This window comes from Callorhinus ursinus, unplaced genomic scaffold (genome assembly GCF_003265705.2).
Source record: "Callorhinus ursinus isolate GAN/ISIS: 27379988/994484 unplaced genomic scaffold, GSC_fseal_2.0 scaffold98, whole genome shotgun sequence".
Classification (NCBI taxonomy): Eukaryota; Metazoa; Chordata; class Mammalia; order Carnivora; family Otariidae; genus Callorhinus; species Callorhinus ursinus.
In genome coordinates, this window is record NW_027397160.1 from 911760 (window position 1) to 936568 (window position 24809).

General features: G+C 49.4%; 1 protein-coding gene across 12 annotated transcripts in view; it reads left to right on the top strand.

The window, feature by feature from the left end:
• Positions 1-24809, top strand: part of PCBP3 (poly(rC) binding protein 3) — a 261323-nt gene that overhangs the window by 109124 nt on the left and 127390 nt on the right. The window contains exon 1 of one of the 12 annotated variants that reach the window (XM_073888878.1): positions 10294-10368. The exons of the other annotated variants lie outside the window; for them this stretch is intronic. The gene's annotated coding sequence lies outside the window, so the exon portion shown is untranslated. Of the gene's footprint in view, positions 1-10293; positions 10369-24809 lie in introns of those variants that run through there. 12 annotated transcript variants of the gene reach the window in all.

Below are 24809 nucleotides of genomic sequence, written 5' to 3' on the forward strand. Positions count from 1 at the left end.
CTGGTTTCGAAGGGCCGTCAGCACTCCAGAAGGAAACCCATCTCTGTGGGGCTCTCCCCTGCGGCCAGCCCTGGGCCACCAGCGGTCGGCCTGCCATCTCTAGACTTGCCTGTTTCAGATGTTGCATACATACGGAATCATGCGGTGTGTGGCCTTTGTGTCTGGCTTCTCTCATTTAGCATGTTTTTGGGTTTTTTCCATAGTGTAGCATGTAGCAGAATTCCATTCCTCTGCTCTCTGGGTGGACCATATTTTGATTGTCCGTTCCTCTGCTGATGGCCGTAAGGGCTTTTCTACCTTTTGGCCGTGTGAATAGTGCTGCTGTGAACATGCATATGTAAGTTTTGGTTTGAACGCTAGTCCCCACTTTTTTTGGGTACGTCCCTAGGAGTGGAATTGCTGGGTCATGTGGTCATTACTGACTGAGGATCTGCCACTGCGGCTATACCACGTTACCTTCCAAAGGGGTACTCTTATCCACATTTTAATACATGAAGGGCCTGATGTGTGGGGAGGTGGAGGGATATGCTCGGGGGTGACGGAGGCGGGTCTGTGCTGGCTCAGTGGGAGGCCATCACCAGGCTTACTTGTCGCCCCGGCGGGGCATCCTACAGGCTGGAGCAGCGCGAAGGGGCAGTGGCAGAGGCTCAGAGAGGAGAGGTGTGCGTGCCGGGCCTTTTCAGGAGCTACAGTGTGAACAGCGGCACAGCACGGAGTCTCAGGGGGTTTGGAGGACCTCTGGCAGTCTTGGTTTTTGTTGGATGGTTTGAGAGTGGGGCTGTAGCTTTCAGCCTCTGCTGCCCCCCCCCCCCCCCCCCCCCCTTCCCCAGGCCCCCCCATCTCCTCGCCCGCCCGGATGCCCCAGCTTCTGTTCTCCAGGTTGCTCTCTGCCACGCGCCCTGGTAGGATTGTCTTCTCACCTTTTTAGGGGGAGACCCCTGGGCCATGGGGACCTTCTCTGTGTGGCCCGCCCTGGCCCTGGCGGGGTCTCCAGCAGCCTTCACTGTCTCCCCTCAGCGCCGCCCTCGGGCTCCTAAGCACAAAACCTTCAAGGTGAAGATTTCCGCCATTGGAGGTGCTCACTTTTAGAATATTGTTATTGACTTTGCTTTTACTTACAGTAAATTGCTGAAGGCATTCCAATTACCTGGTGAAAATCATTAGCAGAATTCTTGTTACTTAGCATCAGACTGTGGGATGTAATCGTGGTTTCTTAGGGGTTGCAAAGCAGATGCATTTGAAGGGAGATTTATTCAAATTCCCAGTATATTATTATCACATTCTTGTGTGATAGTTTTCTGGCAATTCAACTAGATTTAGTATAATATATCTGTATGACTTTTCTTGGTAAGTTGTGGAGATTTAAATTTGTTTAGCAAAAGAAACGTCGAAGACTGCTCAAAACACTGTTTGATGTGTATATTGCATGAGAAGCTGATGGTTTTACCTCCTGGTGACTGTCTTTCCACCGTCCAGCAGAGGGGCCAGGAGCCAGTGGACGCCTGGGGAGAACCTGGGTGTGTACACGTGCACCTCTCATGTCCCACCTGTGCCTTTGTTACCTCCCCTCTGCAGGGCCCACCAGGTGCTGGGACCACAGGTGCCACTGCCACCTTTTCCCTCTGTGTTCCCACGGGTATTCTGGGATTTGAACCTAGAGGAAGTGTGTTTCCATTGCTGAGAGTGTTGTAGAACCTACTCCTCAGGCGCTGGGAGGCGCCCTCCCAGACCTGGGACCAAAGTTCTGGTGACAGTGCATGCCGTGGTCAGAAGCTGTGGGTGTGTGTGGGCTCTGACTGGCCTGCCAATGGCACCAATCCCTGTGAGAGGGACAGGTGGCAAGTCCTCCTGGGTGAGCCTCTGCATGGACCTGTCAGGCAGCTGGTGCATTCCCATCATGTGATGGTTTAATAACTTCTTAAAAGACTAGGGACGCTGGCGGCCAGTAGAGTGCAGGCCGCTGGCTCACTTCACCCTGTCCCGGGTTCTCCCTGGCTCCCAGAGCCCTGCGGTGTTTTATGGTTTATCTGGACTTTACTTTGTCTGAAGCTGTTCTAAATTCTATTATAACTTATTTTCTTGATAGTCTTATTTCCTCTTTGTTTTAGACTCCTGTCTTGCCATTCCTTAACATCTTGTTCCGTGAGTTTTTATCTTCTTCCCTGTCTCTGAAAGCACCCGTCAGGCGACTGATGAAACCTGCTTACGTTTCTTTTGTACATATTTCTGAGCATATGTTCTCTTCCCTCCTGCTGTATTTTTGTGTTTTCTTTATGTGGCAGGATATTTTCATGGTTTCTGTGTTTCTTTCTCTCTGTTTGCTACCCCTTGAAGAAGTCAGTTCTGCCTTATCTGTGCTCCAAAGTGTGTGCACATATTCTATGAGGCCCCCACGTCCCTCAGCTGGATCCTCTCTTAGGTCCTTGGACTTGGAGCTGGTTACAGTTTAGTTGGGCTGGGCCTCATATCTCTTAGGGAACCAGCGTGGCACCCCGTTTGCCCGGGGCCAGCCTTCTCCACCAGCCAGCCGTGTGCAGCATCAGTGTCCCCCCCTCCGCCCCACTTCCTCTCTGGAAGGACTTCAGAGGGGCCTCAAGACTCCCTGCCATCCGTATTGTCATATGAGAGCTGCAGAAGGGCCTCCATGTTTGTGGCCATGAGCGGTTTGTTCTCCTGATTTCTTTGCTCTGCTTGTTGGAAATTTGGGAGACGGAAAGAAAAATGGGTGTGCTCGGGCCAGGAGCCTGCCTTTCCTAGCCCTCCTATCAGCTTGAAGTGCTTGACTTCCTTCTGGCTCAGCCCGGGATCCGCACCGCTGTCATGGACAGAAGTGCACCTTCCTCATAGCACTGCTGTTCTTGTTGCCTTGAACCAGGCTTCGGATTTTGTTCCCTGAAGCTTTTCCCATGTTCTTGTCCAGTAGATGATGTATCTTGAGGCGAAGACACTGGGCTAATATCCCACACAGGGTTCCATAGATGACGTGGTTGGTGAATTCACTCAACTTCTATTTGAAGCACATGGTGGGTGTTCAGTAAGGACGTGGAGATTCTGGTTAACGTTAAGCTTAATCAGCAGCGTGGTGTAGAGGGTGGCTGGAAGTCAGTGGCAGTTTCGACCACTTGCAGAGCAGCATATTGTCCCGAATGAAGGGGGCCAGTGCCCCTGGAAGAGTGCGGCCCTCAGACCCGCCCCAGCTGTTAGTGCGGTGTCTCCGAGTGAGCAGTGAGGAGGGGGAGAGGCCCACCCGCCAGTCATGTGGAAGGTTGTCGTCAGCCCAGAGGCTCAAGCCCTGCAGAGTGTGGGTGGGGAGAGGGACAGGGACTATGTGCAGCGGTGGTGGGGACAGCGGCATCCCAGAGTGGGCTCAGGGCGGAAGACGCTGGAAAGACTTCAGAGGTCAGTCAGGAAAGGCGTGAGGCGGCGTGCTGCTGGCTGAGGTTGAGGGGGTTTGTGGATGACCCAGGGTCGGAAGTGATATGGGGGTAGTCAGGCATGGGGTGAACCTAGGTCCCCATTCAATTCTTGGGTCATGTGATTATCTGAAATATTTTAGATGACAGTTCAGTTAAATTCACTATATTCATTTCCTCTGATAAAATATATTTGGATTTGGTTTCATATTTGAGGAAAAAATAGGAGAGTTGTTTAATGCGAGAGAGAGAGGTCATTATGTTTTAATATATCAAATGGGCATAATTACCAAATAGCAGAGACTTGGGCTTATTTGCCCTGGAATTTCCTTCCCTCCCATTCACTTAGCTTCCTGACAGGCTTGAACTCTTCAGGCTAAGGAGGAGGTTTTCCTCTTAACATTACCATTAGTTTCCAAATATTAGCTAAATCAAGGCAGGTGCAAACTCCAGATATTGGAGCAATCAAGCCTTCCCCCTAGGCAAAAATGACCTGATTTTTATGTTTTCTCTGGAAGTCGTAACTTCTATGGAGGAGATCATATTTTCTCTCACATCCCTTTAGGATACACGGTCTTCCCAGTGAGTTTCTGCTTCTGACCCAGGAGAGAAAAGCAGTGGCAGTCACTCACTCCACAGACGCCTCGTGGACCTGCTGCGGGCACTTACAGAGGTGTGCCTCACGGAGTCTGCAGGTGCTTTCCCTCCCTCCAGACTTCTTGTCCAGGACCAGGTGTGTGAGGGTCAGAGCACGGGCTGGAGTGCTGGTCGAGAGGGTTTAGTTATGTGCAGGAGCACAGAGCATTTACTGCGCAGAGACTATTATGGGCCATAAAATAGATGTAGAGGATTTCAGATCACATCAAGGCTGCTCTCTGACCATGATGGAATTAAATTAGAAATTACTAAGAGAAAGTTATCTGGAAAATCCTCAAATACCTGCAAACTGAATGATGCACTTTTAAATAACCCATGGCTCAAGAAGAAAGCGAAACAGAAATAGAACTGTTTTGAAACAAATGAAAATGAAAGCACAATATATCAAAATAAGTTGGGATGCAGCTAAAGAATCACCATAAGGAAAACTCACAGCATTGAACGTTTTACTAGCAAGGAGAAATGTCTCAAATCGGTGACTTCAGTTTCCGCCTTAAGGAACCAGAAAAAGAAGATCAAGTTAAAGTAAACAGAGTTAGGGAAACAGTGGGCAATCAGTGACATATAGACTAGAAATAGCAATGGAGAAAATGGGTGAACGCAAACGGTGGTTCTTTAAGAAAATCAATAAAATTGATAAACCTTTTAGCCAGATACAGGAAAAAAAATGGATCTACTATGATCAGCCCGATGCCAACATATTCAATAGCTTAGATGATGTATACACTTTTTGGAAGAAAGAATCAAAGCTAATTCAAGTAGAGATTGATGGTCCCAATAGGCCTGTGCATGTTTAGAAATTGAATTTGTATTGAGAACCTTTTTTTCTTGTCCAGGAAAAACTTCCAGGCCCAAAAGGCTTTACTATTAAATTTTACCGATTATTTAAAGAAGAAATAATGCCACTTCTATATAAGCTCTTCCAGAAAATGAAAAAGGAGGGAACACTTCTTAACTCAGCTTATAAGCCCAACGTGACCCTAATTAAAAAAAAAACAAACAAAAACTAGGCAACAACATTAGAAGGAAAGAAAACAGTAGACAAATATTCCCCATGAACATAAATGAAAACTTAGCCAAGTTTTAGCAAATTGAATACAAAGTATAGAAAAAATAATTGGGATTTATCCCAGGAATGCAAAGTATCTTGTACATTCTAAAACTAATCAGTACGGTTTACCATATGAGCAGACTGACAACAAAACATAGTGTCATCTCCATGTGGGCAGTAAAAGCAGTTGACAAAGTCTAACACCCATTCCAGATAAAGAAGAAGGAAGCTCCTCAGATAAGGAACCCACAGCTAACATCACAGTAATGGTAAAGAACTGAACGTATTCCCCCTACAACCAGGAAGAAGCCAAGGAAACATGCTCGCATCTCTTCTATTAAATATTTTCCAGAAGGTTTTGTCAGGTTCAATAAGAATTAAAGGCACTGAAATTGCAAAGGAAGAAGTAAAACCATCTTTATTCTCAGTCTACATGTTTGTCTGTGTAGTGTCCTATGGAATCCAAAAAAGGAAGCTAGAATAGGTGAATTTAGCAAGGTTACAGGATACAAGCTACAAAAATCTATTGTATTTCTCTGTACTAGCCACAAATAATTAGAAATTGAAAAAAATATTATTTTCAGTAGCAAAATATTGCCGAGAGGAATTATTGAAGACATAAATGAATGGAGAATAAACCATGCTCGTGGTTCAGAGACTCAGTATGGTTAAGATGTTAATTCTCCTCAGATTTATCCATGGGTTCAATGGATTCTCAGACAGAATTCCAGCAGGGGTTTTGGTAGAAACTTGACAACTAGCACTATTTGACTTCATGACTTATTGCAAGCCATAGTAATCAAGACAGTGTGGTGGTGGTGTTAAGACAGGCAAGTAGATGAATGGATCAGAATAGACAGTCCAGGGGCACCTCGGTGGCTCAGTCGGTGAAGCGTCTGCCTTCTGCCCTGGGTCATGATCCCAGGGTCCTGGGATGGAGCCCCGCATCGGGCTCCCTGCTCTGCGGGAAGCCTGCTTCTCCCTCTCCCAATCCCCCTGCTTGTATTCCTTCTCTCGCCGTGTCTCTCTCTGTCAAATAAATAAATAAAATCTTAAAAAAAAAAAAAAAAAGAATAGGGCACCTGGGTGGCTCAGTTGGTTAAGTGACTGCTTTCGGCTCAGGTCATGATCCTGGAGTCCTGGGATCGAGTCCCGCATCGGGCTCCCTGCTCAGCGGGGAGTCTTCTTCTCCTTCTGACCCTCTTCCCTCTCGTGCTCTCTATCTCTCATTCTCTCTCTCAAATAAATAAATAAAATCTTTAAAAAAAAAAGAATAGACAGTCCAGAAATAGACTTATACCTATACGGTCAAATAATTTTCAACAAAAGTGCCAAGGCAATTTAGTGAAAAAGGGGATAGTTTTGTCAAAAATGGTGCTGGAATAATTGTACATTCAGATTCAAGAAGGAAAAAAAAGACCACCTTTGATCCATATCTCCCATCATATATAAAATTAAAGTACATCAGAAATCTAAATCTAAAACTCAAAATTACCAAACATCAAGAAGAAAGCATGAAATATTCTTTGGTGACCTTGCATTAGGCAAAATTTTCTTAATTATGATATAAGAAGCATTACCCCTAAGATGAAGAAATTTATAAATTGTACTTCATTAAATTAAATTTAAAATTTTCAAAATTTTCTGCTCTCCAAAAGACATTGTTAAGAGAATGGAAAGAAAAGAAAAGCCATAGACTGAGAGAAAACATTTGCAAATACAAAGTATTCAGAATGTATGAGGAACTCCTAAAATGCACCACTAAAGAGACAATGTAATTTAAAAATGACCAGAAGATTTGAATATCCACTTTACCAAAGAAAATATGTGGGTGGCATGATGGGTCATACAAAGAGGGACCTCATTGTGGATTTAATTTGTATTTCCATAAATGAACGTTGATGTAATTTATTAGCAATTTCTTGATCGTAATATTTTCCACCATATTCCACAGAAAATACGGAACTACTGTCATTGTCCACAGTATCTGGACGAATGCCCAACAGTTAGCATGTGTACGTCTTGTGAGAGAGACTGCAGAGGTGGCATCTCCTGTCACACTTTGTTCTGCTATGAGGCTATTGCCATGTGTCCTGAAAGATGCTCAGGCCGAGCCGTCCTTCTGTCCTAATGGTGTTTTGCTGTGCTGTTACTGTTTGTAAATGCACTCAGAGTGCACACAGCCCTGAACTTCTCAAAGGCTTATAAATTGGTGAAGAAACAGTGCAGAAATAAGAACGTGCCCTCCAAAGAATGACCTTCGTGCACTGATCTCCTGCAGCCGGCACCCCCGGAGGTCCGTCCTCCTCTGGGCGCACCATCGGCCCCTCATCATATTTTGTGCAAATGCCAGCAGTGCTTACTCACTTCGGGTTGTTACTTTGATGTTTGTTTTCACTGTTTACTTGATGTATTTTCCTACCTGTGAAAATTGTTTGGTTAGCTTCAGTTGGGATTGAATACATGAGAATTTTCCATCACACTTTAGCAGAGACGTCTTTTCCCGTATGTGGCAGAAGGGCTTCGGAACAAAATAATAGCCGCGTGTTTCGGCACCCACGGCTCCGTGTCCTTGCCAGCTCTTGGTGAGGTATTGCCAGACTCTTGTACTTCAGACAGTCTGGTGAGTGCAGATTTACATGTGTTTTCGGTTTTAGTTTGCATATCTTTGATTACTAATGAGACCGAGTACCTTTTCATGTGCTTATTGGTCATTTGGATCTCTTCTCTGTGAAGCGCTTTTCTCAATTTTTACCCATTTTTCTATTTATGTCTACATCATTTATAAAGGAGAGATAAGGGCTGGCCTCAGATGTTTCCACAGCAACTTTCATGCTAGATAGAAGTGTAGCAAAGTATACAAAATCTTTAGGAAAGAAAGAAATTTCTCAGTAACACATTTTCAAACACGTGAGGATTTAGGGAAAATGATTCTCACAGTTCCTTGCTGAAAGACCCTCATGGTGACAGAGCCAGACTCCAGATAGTACAACTGGATCAGAGGGTAAAAAGACAGAGAAAGACTGGTAGCGACCCCCAGATGCAGGGGGTACTGGGAAGTGAGGGAAACAGCACTTGAGGATTGCGGACCTTGACAAGGTAGCACGGTGGAGGGGGCGACGGGGGCACCGTCCATGTGCATCGTGCCCTCTGAGACCAGGTAATCAGTCCACAGGGATTGAAGAACGTTGTTCAGGGACTATCAGTAAAAAAACTAAAAATAGCTAGATAACAGTTCTCTCGGGGTGGTGGAGGAAGGCATAAATACGGCAGTTCCATGGCATCTTTGGTGAGTCACCAGTTCTGCTTGATGGACAAAGGGTGTGAAGGGAGTCTTTTGCGCATACAGAGTTCAGTAGACATAAAAAAGAGCTCAGCCTCACTGAAAATGTTCCCAGTTAAAGTCTTAAACAGTTAAACTGATGAGGGGATGTTTTTACTTCTCAGTTTGTCGAAGATCAAATGTTTGAGAGTGAATCACATACATACTGGCTAGAAACAGAGCACTCACGAACTTCATGGGGTATAGTTTGCAGAGCCGTGTATGGACAAGATTTTGGTTAAGTTCTCTGAAATTAAAAGTGTACAGTATTTCACTTCTCATGCCGAGGTACCTCTGAACATGCTAATTCAAAAAAATTCCAAGATGTATTGATGTAAAGAATAATATGCCAGGTGTGGAACAAAGCATGTGCATTTTCCTCCCACATGCACAGAGAATTTCTGGATAGGCCCACCAAGGAATAGTAACAGTGACTGTGAACTTAGAAATAGTAGGAGTCTTATTTTTCATTGTTTGTTTACATTTTTACTCTTTATATTTAAATATCTGTAGCTTTGAAGAGTTACAAAAACCACCCAAGACCAAGAAGAGTGTTAGTAGTTATTATTGTTAATAAAAGAATCTACATGTATTGGCAGGCCTATTCCAAACTCACGGAATTTGCATACGACTTAGAAGTTTAGAGCCTCAACCATGAGGTGAAGTGACTCACCCCCCCCCCCCGCACTTTGGAGAGCACAGCAGAGTAGGAAGTGTTCTGGCAACATTGCTGCTCCTCCGTGGAAGGGACACAGAATCACAGTCATTAAAATGCTGTAAATAATGCCTCCTAAATTTACCCATACCTCTGAGGGAATTATACCTCCTGCTTCATCCACGAGAGCGCACGGGACCCAGAGGGGCCAGCAGCGCCCCCAGTGGATTCCAGGAGAGTGCCTCTGGATTTTCCCAATAAGAAGCCTTAGGCGCAGGACCCTGGCAACGCTTTCCCTCTCTCAGACTGATTAATCTTCTGTAAAAATGGTGATAGCAGTACTTGCTTCCTAGTCTGACAAATAGTAGGTGTAACAGAGCAAACGCAGAAATGCTTGGAAATAATGAAGTGCTTGAGGGAAGTCTTGGTTTCTTGTCCTTTTAAAGACTTCGCGTGTTTTTGTAATCCAGTAATCTAGTTTGTACACCAGGTTTTGCATGTTATTTCTGGAACATAATTCATTAGGTATGATTAGGAAAATGACTGGATCTTGAAGTTTCATCTGACTTTTCTGGAAGTGGTTCCCTGCCTCCTGGATCCCATTGAGGTACCTGAGACCCAGGCCGCTCTCCCGTGGGTTGGGGCTGGCGGGCACTGGCATTACAGCCCATGGAGCTGGAGCCCCGGGAAGACGAGCGGGCCTTCTTCTCAGTCGCTCTGCTCCGTGACAGTGGACACTGATGCTTGGCTGGGCCCACAGCACACAGGGCACCTAGTGTCACCAGAGTTTAAGTGCGGGTGTGTGTACACCATTCTGACAGTGTACTGTGAGTCAAAAGCCACGCCAAACATCGAAGCTTTGAGATGTAGCTCAGGGTATGCTCACTGCAAGTTAAGGGTAAAGGTCTTTGAGTTGACCAGAGCAGAGGTGGGGGGGGGGTAGGGGCTTCCTTGGGGGAGGGCGGGGACACAGTCAGGGGCACGTGATGTCTCCTCAGGGAGCAGCTCTGTGACCTGCTGAATCACTGATGGACACAAACCAAAATCCAAGTGTACGAGGTGTCTGTGAACCCAGCATGTGAGAATGATAAGGATTTGGGGTGGAGCAGGATTTGGGAGCATGCCGTAATGTTGGCCTTCCTGAGTTGTCTGGTAACGTGACGCTTTTCCCTTGCTTTTTGGTAGATGATGGACAGTGTCCTCACCCTCGGGGAAGCAGGTGGGCTGGCAGGACAGGCGTCCACAGGCCGGGAGGAGGAGACACTCCCAGGTACTCTCTCGTCTACCCCTGCTGGTCACCTGCCTGCCCGGCCCCGTCCCGTTCCAGACGATGACTCACCTGTGACCCCTGCCTCTCCTGGCCTGCTTTGCCCACCTGTGCCCTGCCTGCGCCCAACCTCAGTGCCTGTTGGTTGACCCACCTCAGCCCAGATCTTGACCCTCCCTTCTCTCACTCGGACTCGGGGCCTCGTCCTCACTTCTGGTTGCTCCCTTTGCTTGACCATTTCTTTTGAGGTTCCTAACCTTGAACTGCACCTTGACTCCCTTTAGCCTCACTTGGCCTCAGGCGGATGGAGAGGGCCTCCTGATGGGGATGAGCTCCACCTGCTGGTGTTACAGGCCTCCTAGATGCAGACGGGCTTCTCAGTCTGTTTACTTCCCTGAACAGGGTACTCTGTAGTGAGACAACTTACTCCTTCAGTAATGCAGTCTGGAGTGTGTGGTGACTGTTAGTCTTCATCTACAGAGAACGTGTACGCTTTCTCTGGCTACCCTCAGTTCTCACAGGTCAGAAACAGAGTGATGGCAATGAGAGCTTCAGATCAGAATGGATTTTAGGAGTGATTCTAAATGAGGGTGGAAGAATTGAATTGCTGTCACAGATTCAACAGTCATTGAGCAGGTAGGACGAATGCATGCTCTGTGCTAGGCCCTGGTCTGGACTGGGTCAGAGCCATCAGCAAACACTCCCTAGGGAAGGCCATCATAGGTAGAGCGCACATCTAAGAAGTCAGAAGGTGATGAGCTTTGCGCATAAAGGAGAAGAGAGAGCAGGTGTGAGCGAGTGCATTTGTGTGTGCGCTAGTGCATACACATGGGTGTGATTGAGAGTTATCATATGTACACACATGTGCCAAATTGGACACCAGTGTGTATGTGTGTACACAGGTGTGAAAGGTTGGGGTTAGTGTGTGTGCACATACACGTGTGTGATCGAGGTTTATTGTGTGTACATGCATGTGCCCACCTGGAGGTTATTGTGTATGTGAGTACAGGTGTGCATAGTTGGGGTTATTGGTGACCAGTAGGGCCCTCATCAGAGTTGGCCTCATCGAGAAAGTGACCCTCAGTCAAGGTGTGAGAGTGAGTGAAAGATGGAGAAGAGCCTTTCAGACAGAGGGAACAGCGAGGAGCCGGTGTGGCCGTGGTGAGCAGGGGCAGATGTTAAGATGGATGGCCTGAGGCATCATGAGGGCCTTAGCTCTGAGTGGGAGAGGGTAGGCCTGAGTAGAATTAGGGTTCTGTAGGGTCATTCTGGCTTCTGGGTGGAGGAGAGGCCAGGGTGGGGTGGGAGGTGGGAAGCCAGGGGTGTGTTAGGAGGTGGCTGCTGCCTGAGCCCTGGGCAGGTGGTGCTCGGGAGGCAGTGAGGTGTGTGTGGAAGGTAGGAGCCAGGGGACCTTCCGGTGTGGAGGGAAGTGGCGGGTGATGGGGCTGGGCAGCAGCGATCACAAGGTGTGAGGCCAGGCTGGAAGGACGGTGAAGGCCGAAAAGGAGTTGTCCTGAGCGCTGGCTCTCGGGCAGGTTCAGGGGGCACCACTGACATTCAGGCCACTAGTGAGCACAGAGTGACCAGACTACCCTCGCGCCGGGGGAGGGCGGTGGGAGGTGCAGACCTGGTGGAGTCCACGCAGACAGCCCTGTGCAAGGGAGTGCCAGGAGGGAGCAGAGGATCAGGGACAGGGTCGGAGCATCCTGCCCATGACTGGCTGGGATGGGCTGCAGGGGGTAAGCCAAGGGACTGAGAGGGCAGTGCCCTGGGCAGCCGGGGCCGATGCCACCCCGGACTTCAGCGGCCCTTGGGTGGGAGGGCTGGGACTCATGAGGGTCGCCAGCAGCTCGCCCCGTGTTGACGGGCGGGGCGCAAACGCCACAGCGGGTGCACGTGGTCGGGGGAGGCGGAGCCGCGAGGGTGGTTTTGGGGGCGCCTGGGAAAGGGGTCAAGGGGAGCTGTGTTCGGCAGTGGGAGAAGCCGGGGCTCTCTGTGCGGGCAGAGCCTCCTGCAGAGCTGTGGGGGTGGGCAGGCAGGGCAGTGGGCCACCTCCATATGGAGGGGCAGACCAGCCTCAGGAGGTTGGGAGACAAAGGAATCAGTGAGAAACGTCCACTGTCCCCAGGAACTGCCAGTGTTCACTCGTGTGTGACCTACAAGAAAAGATGCTGCCTGTGGTTCAACTTAAGATCCATGTGCAGAAGTGTTGGGAGATTGGGGAACACGGCCAGACAAGGGAGGTGAGGTGTGAGGGTGCCGTGTGCGTGCCCTGCGTGTGGTCTGAGGTGCGAGCCCAAGCAGTCTGTGTTGTCCTCCAGGGACTGGTGGCTGCTCCGGGGCAGGTGTGGTTGCCAGAGTTACCCTTCACGGTGTTGTGGCTTTTGCCAGGCAAAGGGCGAGGAAGCCAGTAGGACAGAGGGGCCGCCGAATGCAAAGAGCAGGTGCTGGTGACTGCGTGGATGTGACCCGGGAAAGGGAAGGACAGAGTCCGGAGGAGGAGCGGGGACAGCAGAAACTGCAGGTAGCTCTTTTCCAGCTGGTGGCAGTTGTAAATTAATCTCCACCAAAGTAGAACACAGCGAAGAAATTTTTTAAAAATACAACTCCTTTTTCAAGTTAGGGAACGGTACTTGTTTCCATGGTGACTGCCAACCATTTGACTACACAGCAAGTGTTGTGTGGTGACACAGGGTAATTACAGACAACAGGGAAATTGCAGGGTAAGTTTTAAGTACATACAAAGCAACTGCGTGGTTAGGCTCTGCTCCTGAAAGTGACAATGCGCTTCATTCCCGGCCCCATCTGCTCGCGAGCTATGCCTCAGACCCCGCCGGCCCTGGTGCCCCTGTGGACTTGATCTCCTCCAGGGCAGGTGCTCAGACCTACGTCCAGCGGGCTGATGAGGCCGGGGGAGGAGCGGGTGTGGCAGAGGTCGCCAGGACCCTGCGGGTGCCGTGTAGCGGTGGGCAGGGCCCGCCCTTCAGCCGCAGCCTGGCCCCGGTCCAGGCGCCAGAGAGTGAGTCCGGCTCGTCCTCCCCTCCCTCTCCCCAGGCCCAGTCCACACGCACCTTGGAAGGCCACCCTCCCCGGGGCCAGGCTGGGAAGCAGATGGGGGCCACACACAGGGCTCCAGGGTAGGGCTACTGAGAATAACTTTATCAACCAGGTCTTTACAAAGGACGTTTCTAGACTTTAGGTAGTTGGTCAACTGGCTATGAAAAGAAAACCTAAATAGCGTTTTTGTTTTTTTGTTTTTTAAAAACAGTGCCAATCAGCCCACACACCAGTCTTGTGCAGGTTGGAGCAGGATATGGTTACCTGAGAGTATTCAGCTGCTGTCACTCTGCACCAGAATCCCCCAAGAGGCAGAGATTTTAAGATCGCAGCAACACAGAAATTCATGACGTGAAAGGAAACAGGGATAACTGCAGTCAAAGGATCAGGGATTTTGACTGATTATTAAGAGATAGGAACAGATAATGCTTATGGAATCAAACATCCCAAAGACAAGTGGAAGGGCCTAAAGCAGAGAATGCAGACACTTTGGCTCGGGATCCGTGGACACCAGGAGTTTCAGAGGAGCGGGGTCAGGCAGGCCCTCCGGCCCCTGCAGTGTGTGCAGCAAGGTCAGGGAGGTGAGCACCCGACTCCCACTGCACGTGTGTGCTCTGGGCCAGGGCAGTCCAGTGGTGTGTCCCAGCCAGCCACCAGCTCCAGAGAGGGGCAGGGAGCTACTCCAGAAAACACGATGTCAGCACGTGCAGTACAAAGGTCCCACCCCTTCAGCACCAGAGGCAGACCAGACTAAACAGAACTAGCGTCCATGGCAGGCAAATCAAGCCTCTTAAAAGCAGAACTTTGAGCATAGCCAGGAGCTGTCATGCATCTGAGAACCAACAGCAAAAGCACCAAACATGACGAAAGAAGTTGCAGAAGGGAAGAGTTGATGGCACGAAGAGAAGAATCCTCCTAAAAGAAGACATTCCTCCTTCAAAAGAAACCACCAAAGATTTGAGAGAGTCAAAGTCAAAATAGAACAATCAGGATGGCTTGAATCACAGAACAGACAGAAGTGAAGAAAGAATGAAGTGATTGGACACATAAGCCGAGGATTATTCCAAAATGCAGACCTAAAGGGCCCAGAGCTACTCCAGAACACAGATCCTTAGGTACTGAGAGCTATTCTGGAATGCAGATCTGGAGGACCCTGAGCTATTGTGGAATGCAGACTTCAAGGACTGGGAAGTGGAGCGTGTGAGAGAGCAAGGTGAGACTGAAGTGAGTTTGAGAAGTCCCATTTTCTGTTTCATAGAAGAGTCTGAAAAGGAGAGGCAGAGAAAGCTGAGGAAGGGCAATGGGGAAAGAACACTTCTCAGAGCCCAGAATGCATCAGATGGTAAGTGTTGAGCAGGAGAAGTGAGAAACCACACGGCCTGGATGCATTTGGGCAAAATTCCAGGATACCACCAAATAGAAGAACACCCCAAAGTTGTCAGCAGGAGGAGCCAAGGTCTGGTTTTCAATTGGCATTGCATTTCTCAATGATCAATTTGTAGTTTGGAACTAATTAGATCAATATCTTTAATGTACTTGGGAACAATGATCCTAAACCTGGAATTTTAAAGATAGCCAGATAGATTCAAGTAGAAAGACAAAGGAAAGGTACTTTCAGATAGTCAAGGACTCAGAGGTTACCAGACTCACCCCTAAGACTGACAAAGTGAAAAAAAGACAACCATCTATAATGAGGATAATCTAGTGTGACTGTATGTAGATAGTTCTAAATAATTTTTGATGCATATTGGTATGCGAATTAAAATAATAGTTGAGGGTAATCTCCTGTGTACGTAGTTATATGGTGATAAGAAGGAGAAAAGTACAAGTTTGTTACACCCTAAGTCTTTTAGGGGAGTATGTGGGCACTGCCTGAGCCCATGTGATGTAAATGGACATTGAAGCAAGCTCACGATGTGCTGGCAGCCACCAGTCAAGGCACAGATTGGACAACTGCAAATCTGGTAGAGGAAAAACTCTGGAACAAAGAAAACCTGACTAAGTCACCAAAAGGTAGAATGGAAGGGAAAAACTTAGAAATCATAGAAAATATGTAAGGCAAGACATTATGTAGGGATTTGTTCAAATATATGTTAAATTTCTGTATTAAAAGGCAAAACTCAGATTGTCTTAAAAATGACAGGAACAGAAAATGTATTAATGGGAAGGGTACTAAGCAAATGCTAATCACTGGAAAGCAGGCCTGGCAACGTTGTTTTCAAGAAAAAAATAAAACACATTAAATGGGATAAAGATACTTAATTTTGATAAGTTTCAAGCCTCCAAGAAGATACATCGGTGAACTTTTATGTATATAAATGCACAGCTGTAAAATTGATGAAGGAAAAACTTCTAAGAATAGGAAATGGGTGAATCCAGTACTGGGAAAGAAGACAAAAAATTTGTGAATTCCATTCTTTATCATCTCTGTTCTTATCACAGAATATTTCCTCCCTCCCCGCTTCCTTCCCTTCCTTGCTTTCTACACACCAGGACCATTCACAAATAGACTTAGCATGTATTTGATTTTAAAGAAAGTCTTATTTTTCAACAGCAGAAATCACGAAGTACAGTAAAAATGGGAAATACCCATGAGATGATAACCAAAAATAACCCAGACTTCATTATGTACTTGGAGAGTTTGGGATGCTTTTAAATAAGGCATAAACTGTTTACAAAGAACGGAAGATGAGATGACACCCCATGTCAAAACATGAAGGGTGCTGCCAGCCATTCTCTGGAGAAGGTGTCAGGAAACCAAACCATTTAAAATAAATGAACCAGCCCCATGACTCTAAATGTTAGAGAAAGAATTATCAAATAACTAAGACCCAAGAGGAAAATTAGTGAAGGTGAAGGTAGAGATGACTACAGTAGAGCAAGAATACTTGCTCCTTGGTGCAATAAATTCTGGAAAAAGACCATGAAACAGTGAAACTGTTAGCACCTTTCAAGGGGGAAAAAGGCAAAACTTTAAAACTGGGACAACCAGAAAGTAGATGTCACTGCATTTGTGGAAGCTCTTAAAACTCTCAGAGACTGCTATTTAAACTCTGTGCAGGGGCGCCTGGGTGGCTCAGTCGTTAAACGTCTGCCTTCGGCTCAGATCACGGTCCCGGGGTCCTGGGATCGAGCCCCGCATCGGGCTCCCTGCTCCGCGGGAAGCCTGCTTCTCCCTCTCCCACTCCCCCTGCTTGTGCTCCCTTTCTCGCTGTGTCTCTCTCCGTCAAATAAATAAAATCTTAAAAAAAAAAATCTCTGTGCAAAGAAATTAGAAAATCTAGTTAAAATGAATAATCTAGAAAAAGTTGTAAACAAAATTGCCTCAATATGATGTGATAACCTGTCACTATGGAAGTGACCAAAACAGTGCTCAGAGATCCTCCACATCCTAACACATCCTGAAGGAAATACAATTTTTAAGGTCTATAAATTGTTTTATAGCACAGAAAAAGTCAAAAGTTCCCCTTGTCACTTTATGAGATCAGCAGATTGTGCAAGTAATCTTAAAGTCATCTGTAGGTAGCTCTACCTTCTGAAGACAGATGTGCATACCATAAATAAAATGTCAGCGGATGAAATCCAGCCGTGAATTCCATGTTCACTGAGTGCCGCTCGCTTGAAGAGGAGCGCGCACCCTCTGCTCCGCCGTGTGCACCTGCCTTCCGCAGCACTTGGTTTTCCTTTTTGTTTTTACAAGTTTTCTTCTATTTTCCTCTGTTGTTTATTCAATCTTGCATGTCGTCTAATTTCATCGTAGTTTTTTGAAATAATTTTTTATTCCGGATTCTTTCCTGAGTTCTGTGACCTAATTTTTGAGTTTTTCTAATTCTGATTGATTTTTCATCTTCTCCCTCATCTTAATGTCTTTTAATCAGTTTAAAGATATCAGATTATTATTTTTTTGTTAGTGTGTCTCTGTGGTGTATGTTTATTATCAGCAGGGATATGATTTTGTTTCTTATTTTCTTTTGTCGTTAAAAACACTTGGTGTGGGATTTGACTTGACGTGAAGTTCATTTTCCTGAACTTCTGAGAAGGGAGGCATGGTTTATAATAGCATTTCTAATTTCGCAGCTCTAGAATGCCCTCTTCTGTTATTTTTATGAAGTGTTAAAACACACAGGCTTAATAAATGAAGTGAGAGTGTGTCTGGTGGCCAGCCCTGGTGAGTGGGTGGTCAGGGAATTAGGTAATAGTGTTATATTGATGTTAAATGCTCAGGTTTTGGTCATCATACTGTGGTTATCTGGATGTCCTTGTTTTTAGGAAATACACACTAAAGTATTCACCATCAAGGAGTATGGTTGCTAATCACTCTCAGATAGTGTGGATTAATAAGGAGAATGACTGGATGAATGAGTGAATGAGTGAATGGGGACATGAACAAGTGGACCAAAGTGGGAGCAATCAGAACAGCGGAAGGATGTATACAAGTTCTTGGGAATAATTTATGAATCTGTTCTTGAAGTTTGGAATCGTCATGATAAAAAGTCGTCAAAGAAGTACGGTGAATTCTTCAGTGGAGAATGATGGCCCTTCTCCTCCAGACAGGTCCCCTGCCACACTTTGGGGGGAGGTGAGGCTGGGATGCGCCAGGTGGGGGTCTGCAAGTGAGCTGAGGCCCAGGGCAGCATCGCGATCACCACGCAAGCCGCCTGGAGCCAGACGTTGGAACCAGGCTTCCTCTGTTTTAGTTTCCCAATACTTCCTTCCAAGTGGAATTTTAATTAAAACAAATAAATGCCTCAGAATATAATAAAAAGTGTAATGAGAAGAGGACAGGAAGCCTCTTGGAGTCCTGTCAGGGTTCCTGAGCCCAGGAGGCCCCAGGTTGGTGTCTGGTGGAAGGCCTGGCCCCATGTGCAGCGCCTCACAGAGGCCGAGGTCACTCTTCTCCACTGTCAGGTGTAAACCAGCCCTGGTTCTACGTGGTTCTCTGCAGACTGTGGTTCGCGCACCCAGAGTGAGTGGGTTGAAGCAGCGCCGACTGCTGTGTGGCCAGGAGGCCAGAGGGCGAAGGGCACAGAGAGATGGGCACCGGGCACAGAGCTGCTGCTCGTTTGGAGCACTCTGCTTCCACCCTGAGCGAGCCAGCCCCTGGCAGGCGCCACCCCTCATGGCCACTAAGAGGAGGACACGGAGCTGGCCTGTGGGCTCTGAACCCAGTGGACCACATCTCGGCAGCGGCCTCGCACCGGGTCCCTGTGAAGTGGAGACGTTGTCGCCTTGTGCAGGTGGAGGCCATGGCAGCGGAGGAAACGGGCAGCCTGCAAACCCTCAGGGAACTGTCACCGCAGCCGGCCAGGGATGAAGGGGGTGACGCGCACGTTCTGTGCTCACGAGGCGCTCTGAGACAGGCCTCAGGCCTGGGCACACGGACACGAGTGCTTCTGGAGACGAGGGCTTGATGGTGACCTTGAGGCCCCCTTCGCGCCAGGCCCCTACCTCACCCGCACAGCCAGCGTCTGCTCTCTACTGCCTGCCGTCCTCACTGGCGGCCCTGCGCCCGTGCTGCTGGGTGCACCCCTGCGCCCCCCCACCTGGGCTTGCCCCCAGGCCACTGCCCAGGAGGGAGTCCCTTCCTTCAGGCCACACTGTCCATCTGCCATCTGCTCTCTGCGTATGGTCTACCTCTCCGGGCCCTTGTGCCTGACAACTGATTTCCCTCCATCCCGACCCTCGTGTCCTTCTGGGAGATGGGGCGGCTGACTGCAGAAGTGCGTTCAGACTGGTGCATTCTTGTTGCCGTGCCCACTCGCCTGAGCCTGAACCTGAACATTCTCCAAATCTGCCCACAGCATTGCCTTCCTTACCCCCTTGTCTCTTTGTCACACCCGGCCTGCAGGACTCTCAGCCTGGATCTAACTGCTGCTGGAGGCCTGTGTGTGGACAGATGCATCTGTGATGTCCAGCCTCGTGTGGACCCTCAGTGCTGCCCCAGGCCACTGGCCTGGCCTTATCTGGCTCCTCTGCCCCGCACCGCACCGGCTGCGGGGGTCTCTCGCTGTGAAAGGGGCAAAGGTGACCGTGGGGAAGGGATCAGGCCAGTCAGGGTTACAAACAGACTCCACATTCCACAGAAGAGCACAGGCTCTTCTCCACTCCATCACCTGGGAGATGATCACATCTGTCATTTTGCTGGTCTAGTCACTTGTTTACAATCTCACTTCGAAACCACACCTTTTATCCCATGACTGATGGCAGCAGACTGCCCTTGACCCACTCTGCTCATAGGCTTCTTGTTCATTGCCTGCGTTTGACTTAGCTTTCTTTGAAAGGATTCTGGACAGTCAGTGTGTGGCCATTCAGGGCCCATCACTGCCTTTGCTGATTGCTTATGTAGCAAATGTTTGGCTTGTGCCGGCAACACAAGGTTAAATAATCCAGTGGGGAAACAGCCAAACAGTATGTGAACATGCAAGCCCACACGATCATTCTGTCGTCTACCAAAGTTTAGAATAATCTCACTGTAAAAATTAACCTAGTTTGTGACTCTCATGGTGCGCTTCCTCCAGTGTCTCTCAGTGACATTCACTGAGCTGGTCAGTTTCCTGTGGCGCTGGCCATCCCTCTGGGAGCTCTCTAGGGTCTCCCCCTCCTTTTCCGTAAGGGCATCTCCATGATCCAGCATGACCTCTCAGCTGGGTGGCTGGAGGAGGGTCCTTTCTTTGGGGTGCCTTCCAGCAGGGGCACAGGCACTGCTTGGCTCTTGCTGCCCTCCTCCTCCTCACAGCTCCACAGTGGGGCTCTTCCTGTGTCCAGGCTGCGGGCTCTAGCAGAGGGTGTATCGCCTCATTGCTGGGGCTGGTGAGCTGGCATCATTCCCTGCTTGCTGGTCCCTTGGGGTCCAAGGTCCGGTTGTCTGTGGTCAGGATGGTATTTCAAAAACCTAAAATAGCTCTGATGGCTTAACCTTCCTTCATTTGCCTTTTCTTGCCTTAGCATTCATGAAAGATCACTGCATTCACAAGTGTCTATATGGACCCTGGGCTATGATGGCCAAGGGACAAGGCCCCTGAGAGGAGGCCCCGCGGGTGGGGCTGGAGCCAGCAGGGGTGTGGGGAGGGGATGGAGTGGTGTGGGCGGATTGAGGGGCAGGGGAGGGCTTGGCCAAAGGATTTGCACTTTCTCCTGAGCACTGGGAGGCCTGGGCACTGTAAGGGCAGATCTGATTTGTGCGTCTGGAGTGTTCCTCTGGCTTCAGAGGGAGGGGAGGCCTTGCAGGGAGGTGGGAGCAGGAAGGGTGTGAGGGTCGGGCGGGGCCCCAGGGCAGGGCTTCTGAAGAGTGTGGGTGGAGATAGGAGAACCCAGCAAGGAAAGGTGTGAGGGTGCCTGAGCCCGCCAGCCCCAGGGACACCGGGCGTGGCTGCACGGGGAGGAGGCCTCGGCCCGTCCTGTGTCAAGGACGGCTAGAGTTCGCCGTCTTTGCTGTCCTTAGTTAATACTTAAGTATTTCTCTTGAGTCCCTGAGTTCTTTGTACTATTTTCCTTGTTTTCAATAAAGACTAAAAACTTAAATCTGCATCAGACAGAATTATAATTTGAAAACAAAAATATTTTGTTCTGAAAACTTTTGTTGTGATTATTTAGCTTCTGAAATGAGCTAAGCATTAAAAATCCCTTGCAGAGCCACTTCAAAAAATAGACTGATTTTTATTTTTCGTCTCATACGTTGGTGACTGTGCCTTCGGCCTGCGGCTTGCCTGCCTTTGCTGTGTGTGAGCAGTCCCTCCGGGGCGGCTGGGGGTCCCCATGCCAGCAGTGTGCGCCTTGCTTCTGGGCGTGCTGACTCTGCTGTAGGCTTACGTGTTTTTTGCTTATGCTGCTGGACAGGTTTTTAAAATGACCTCATTTTTAATTTTGCCTATTTTAAAATTTTTGTGTATTTTGTTTTTATTCTGTTTGTATTTATTTTGTTTATCTTTTGCCCCTCAGAGTAGTTTGGCCCAGGACAGCAGTTGTTTTTTCTTGTTTCTTTACTTAGGGGAAAAGTGGGGTTCCTGAGGGGAGGCCTGAGGGGAGGCCTGAGGGGAGGCCCTGAGCGGAGGTCCAAAGGGAGGTCATGAGGGAAAGCCCTAAGGGGAGGCCGTGAGGGGAGGCCCTGAGGGGAGGCCTGAGGGGAGGTCTTAGGGGGAGGCCCTGAGGGGAGGTCATGAGGGGAGGCCATGGAGGGAGGTCATGAGGGGAGGCCTGAGGGGAGGCCCCAGGAGAGGTCTGATGGGAGGCCCTGAGGGAAGGTCAGGGAGAAGCCTGGGTTGGTTTTGTGCAGGGAGTGCAGGGAGTGAGGTGCTCTCACATCACCGTTTCCCAAGAAGCTGAAATGCGAACATGAGCTGAGGACAGGAAGCTGTGGATCTGGGAGCCACGCAGCCTTGCTCTGTGTGCCTGGTTTGGAGCCAGCAACCGGGGACCTGGAATGGACAGAGGGAAGGGTGGAGGGAACTGTGCCCGAGGTAGGAGAGGGGCTAAGAACCCCGGAGACTTCCTTGTATGAGAAAGGCTTTGTGTGGGACTGAGGTTGTTGCTGGGGGGTCAGAGAGTGGGGGTGAGGGGAGAAGAGTCATTTGAAGAAAGTGGAGGGGCAGGAGCAGCAAAAAGTAGGGGTCATTCCCCTAGAGCAGGACCTTGGGAAGATGCCATGGTCAGGCTCCCCAGCCAGTCCCCATGGAAGTGCAGAGCCAGCTCCTTCTCCTGGAGCCTCCCTTGTCCCGCTGCTGCTGCAGGTGTCCTGCAGCGAGATCGGGCCGTCTGGCTGGGGCACCCTCGGGGCAGCAGAGTGGAAAAGGGTACAGAGGTGACCAAAGCTGGTCGGGTGGCGTTTCCGTGGTGGGGCATGGCTGGAAGAACCGGCCCTTCCCAGCGTGCTCCTGGCCCTGTGCACTAGGGAGTGGTCAGAGAAGCTAAGTCTCCCAGAGTGCATAGCACAAGACTGCCTTCCCAACCCACCAGCAGATCCGGCAAATCAGCAAATCCTGGCCTTGATTGGACCTGGGCACTATTTCCCAGAACTCCTGCTGGGAGAAATAATACAGTGAATGCATTCCACACACTTTTCTCTGTTCCTTTCTCTTATCTCCTATTCTTACTCTAGAATTATCCTGGGAAAATAAGGCTGAAAATTCTTCATTTGTATATAGCACTTTGCAAATTACAGAGTACTTTGTCTAACACTGAAAGGTGGGTATTTTCTGGTCCCTATTTAGAATAAGGAGCTGAATCTGAGAACAGCTGAGTCATGGGGATTAGCCCAGGCCATGGAGTTGAGGGCTGTCTGAAGAGCAGCCCCCCAGGGACCAGGATCACATGCTGGGGAGTCCCCACACTCTAGGGGATGTCCTCTTGGGGTCTGAGAGCAGCCCACCTCTGGAAGCCGCAACGCTGATGGAGATGCTGCCATCCCCAGGCCTGCCTCCTCCTGGACAGCCTGCCTCATTCCACTTGACTTTTAGAAAAGGAGCTGCCCCTGCCCCGGCTCCCTCCTCCTACTGCCCCACTGATGAGCCAGAGGAGGAAATCCTGCCTGCCCTTCTGCCTCTGCATCTCTCTCTCCAGACCCCTTACTGGAGAACCTAACAGAAGTCAGGTGACCACTTGTGGTGGGCAGAATTCTAGGATGGCCCCCCAAATTTTCACTGGTAGGCAAACCTTGCTTAACTTCTTCCTTTAGAGTGGGTGGGACATGGGACATGGCCCCCTGGTTCTTACGTGACCTGGCAGAGGGATTTTGTAGATGTAGTTAAGGCTTCTCATCAGTTGGCTTTGAGTGAATCAGAAGGAAGATGATCTAGATGGACCTGACCTAATCACATGAGCCCTGTAAGTCTGGATCTAGAAGTCGGAGCTAGAGGAAGACCAAGATTAGAAGCATGAGAAGATTCGAGAGGGAGATTTTCCGTTGTGGTGCTGCACCAGGGAATGCAGCGGCCTCTGGGCGTTGAGAACAGCCCTTACCTGACAGCCAGCGAGGGAACTGGGACATCAGTCCTACAGCCACACAGAATTGCCCTGAGCCACAGCCTGAGTGAGCCTGGAAGAGGGCCCCAGCTCCGGGGGGATGCAGCAGGCTGCCACTTGCCTTTGTGAGCCTTTCTCCCTAGAGAACCAGTTTCCCCGTCTTTCTCCCTAGAGAACCAGTTTCCCCCTGTTTCTCCCTAGAGAACCAGTTTCCCCGTGTTTCTCCCTAGAGAACCAGTTTCCCCGTCTTTCTCCCTAGAGAACCAGTTTCCCCCTGTGAACTAAGGGGGCGTAGCTTTTAGCCCTAAGTCATGGTGATTTATTCTTCAGCAAAGAGAAGCAATGCACAGGTGAAGTTTGGAAGTGTGGGTGCAGACTTGGCCCAGCACCACATAAGAGCACGAGAATGCTGCAGAGCCACAGAGCAGGAGTCTGCCTGGCCAGTCACCACATTTTGAAAATGGCCAGCCTTCCTCAGCCCCTGGCGAGCCGAGTAGAATAGGGAGGTCATGGCTTCACTGGCAAATTTGGGTTGAAGATACTGAGGGCTCCTGGACACAGCGGGGGGGTGGGGGCAGACCGGGCCTCCAACTGGGATAGCAGCCTGGCAGTGTCCAGGGAGGTGGGGGGCTGCCATATCCCTGTGACCCAGCGGCCCCACTCCCCAGAATACACAAGAGAAAAACCGGGTATGTAAGCACAAGGAGACATATGTGAACAGGTTCCCCTGCGGAGATTCAGAAATGCCCCATCTACGCAGGCCTGGGTGTCTAAATGCACCTGACATAAAATGAAGAATTAGATGTGCATGTGTCAACAGGGCATGACGGCGTGATCTGGAACATGAGCAGTGGGACCAGTCAGTGCATAACGTGCCCTTGATGTTGGTTTCACATGACAGCTACTTACAGAGTCTTTCTTGGTTTCATCTAAGGACAGGCTTAAAGACGAGAAGGTGCCCGCTTTCTTTCCTGTCTGCCTCCATGGCGACCATGGCTCTGAGCACGCCCCTGTTCCCAGGCCGCGTAGCCCTCACCATCAGGGGCACCCGGGGCGTGTGGGCGGGCTTGCGAGTGGACTACCCGTGTCCGGGGAGGGGGATGGTAGCCGCAGGCCTCCTTGTCACTTGGCCATCAGAAGATGTTGAGTGAGAGCTCCAGCGAGGAAGTTCAGCCACCCTTCGGGACTTAGATCTCCAGGGCCCGGGCCCCCAAGCTGTGTGCTCTTCCCCCGGGAGGACAGTCCCATGGGCGCTGTCCCCTGGGCGCAGCCAGCCAGCGGGGCACTGAGCCTGAAAGGACGTGTGCACTCCGTGCAGTTGTTGTGGGGAACCTGCTGCCAGGGTGCCATCTGGGGACCTCCGTGCCGTCTGTCAGGGGTCGATTCCCAGCTCTGCTGCCCTGTGGTTGGTTGGCTCATTGTTGTTTTCC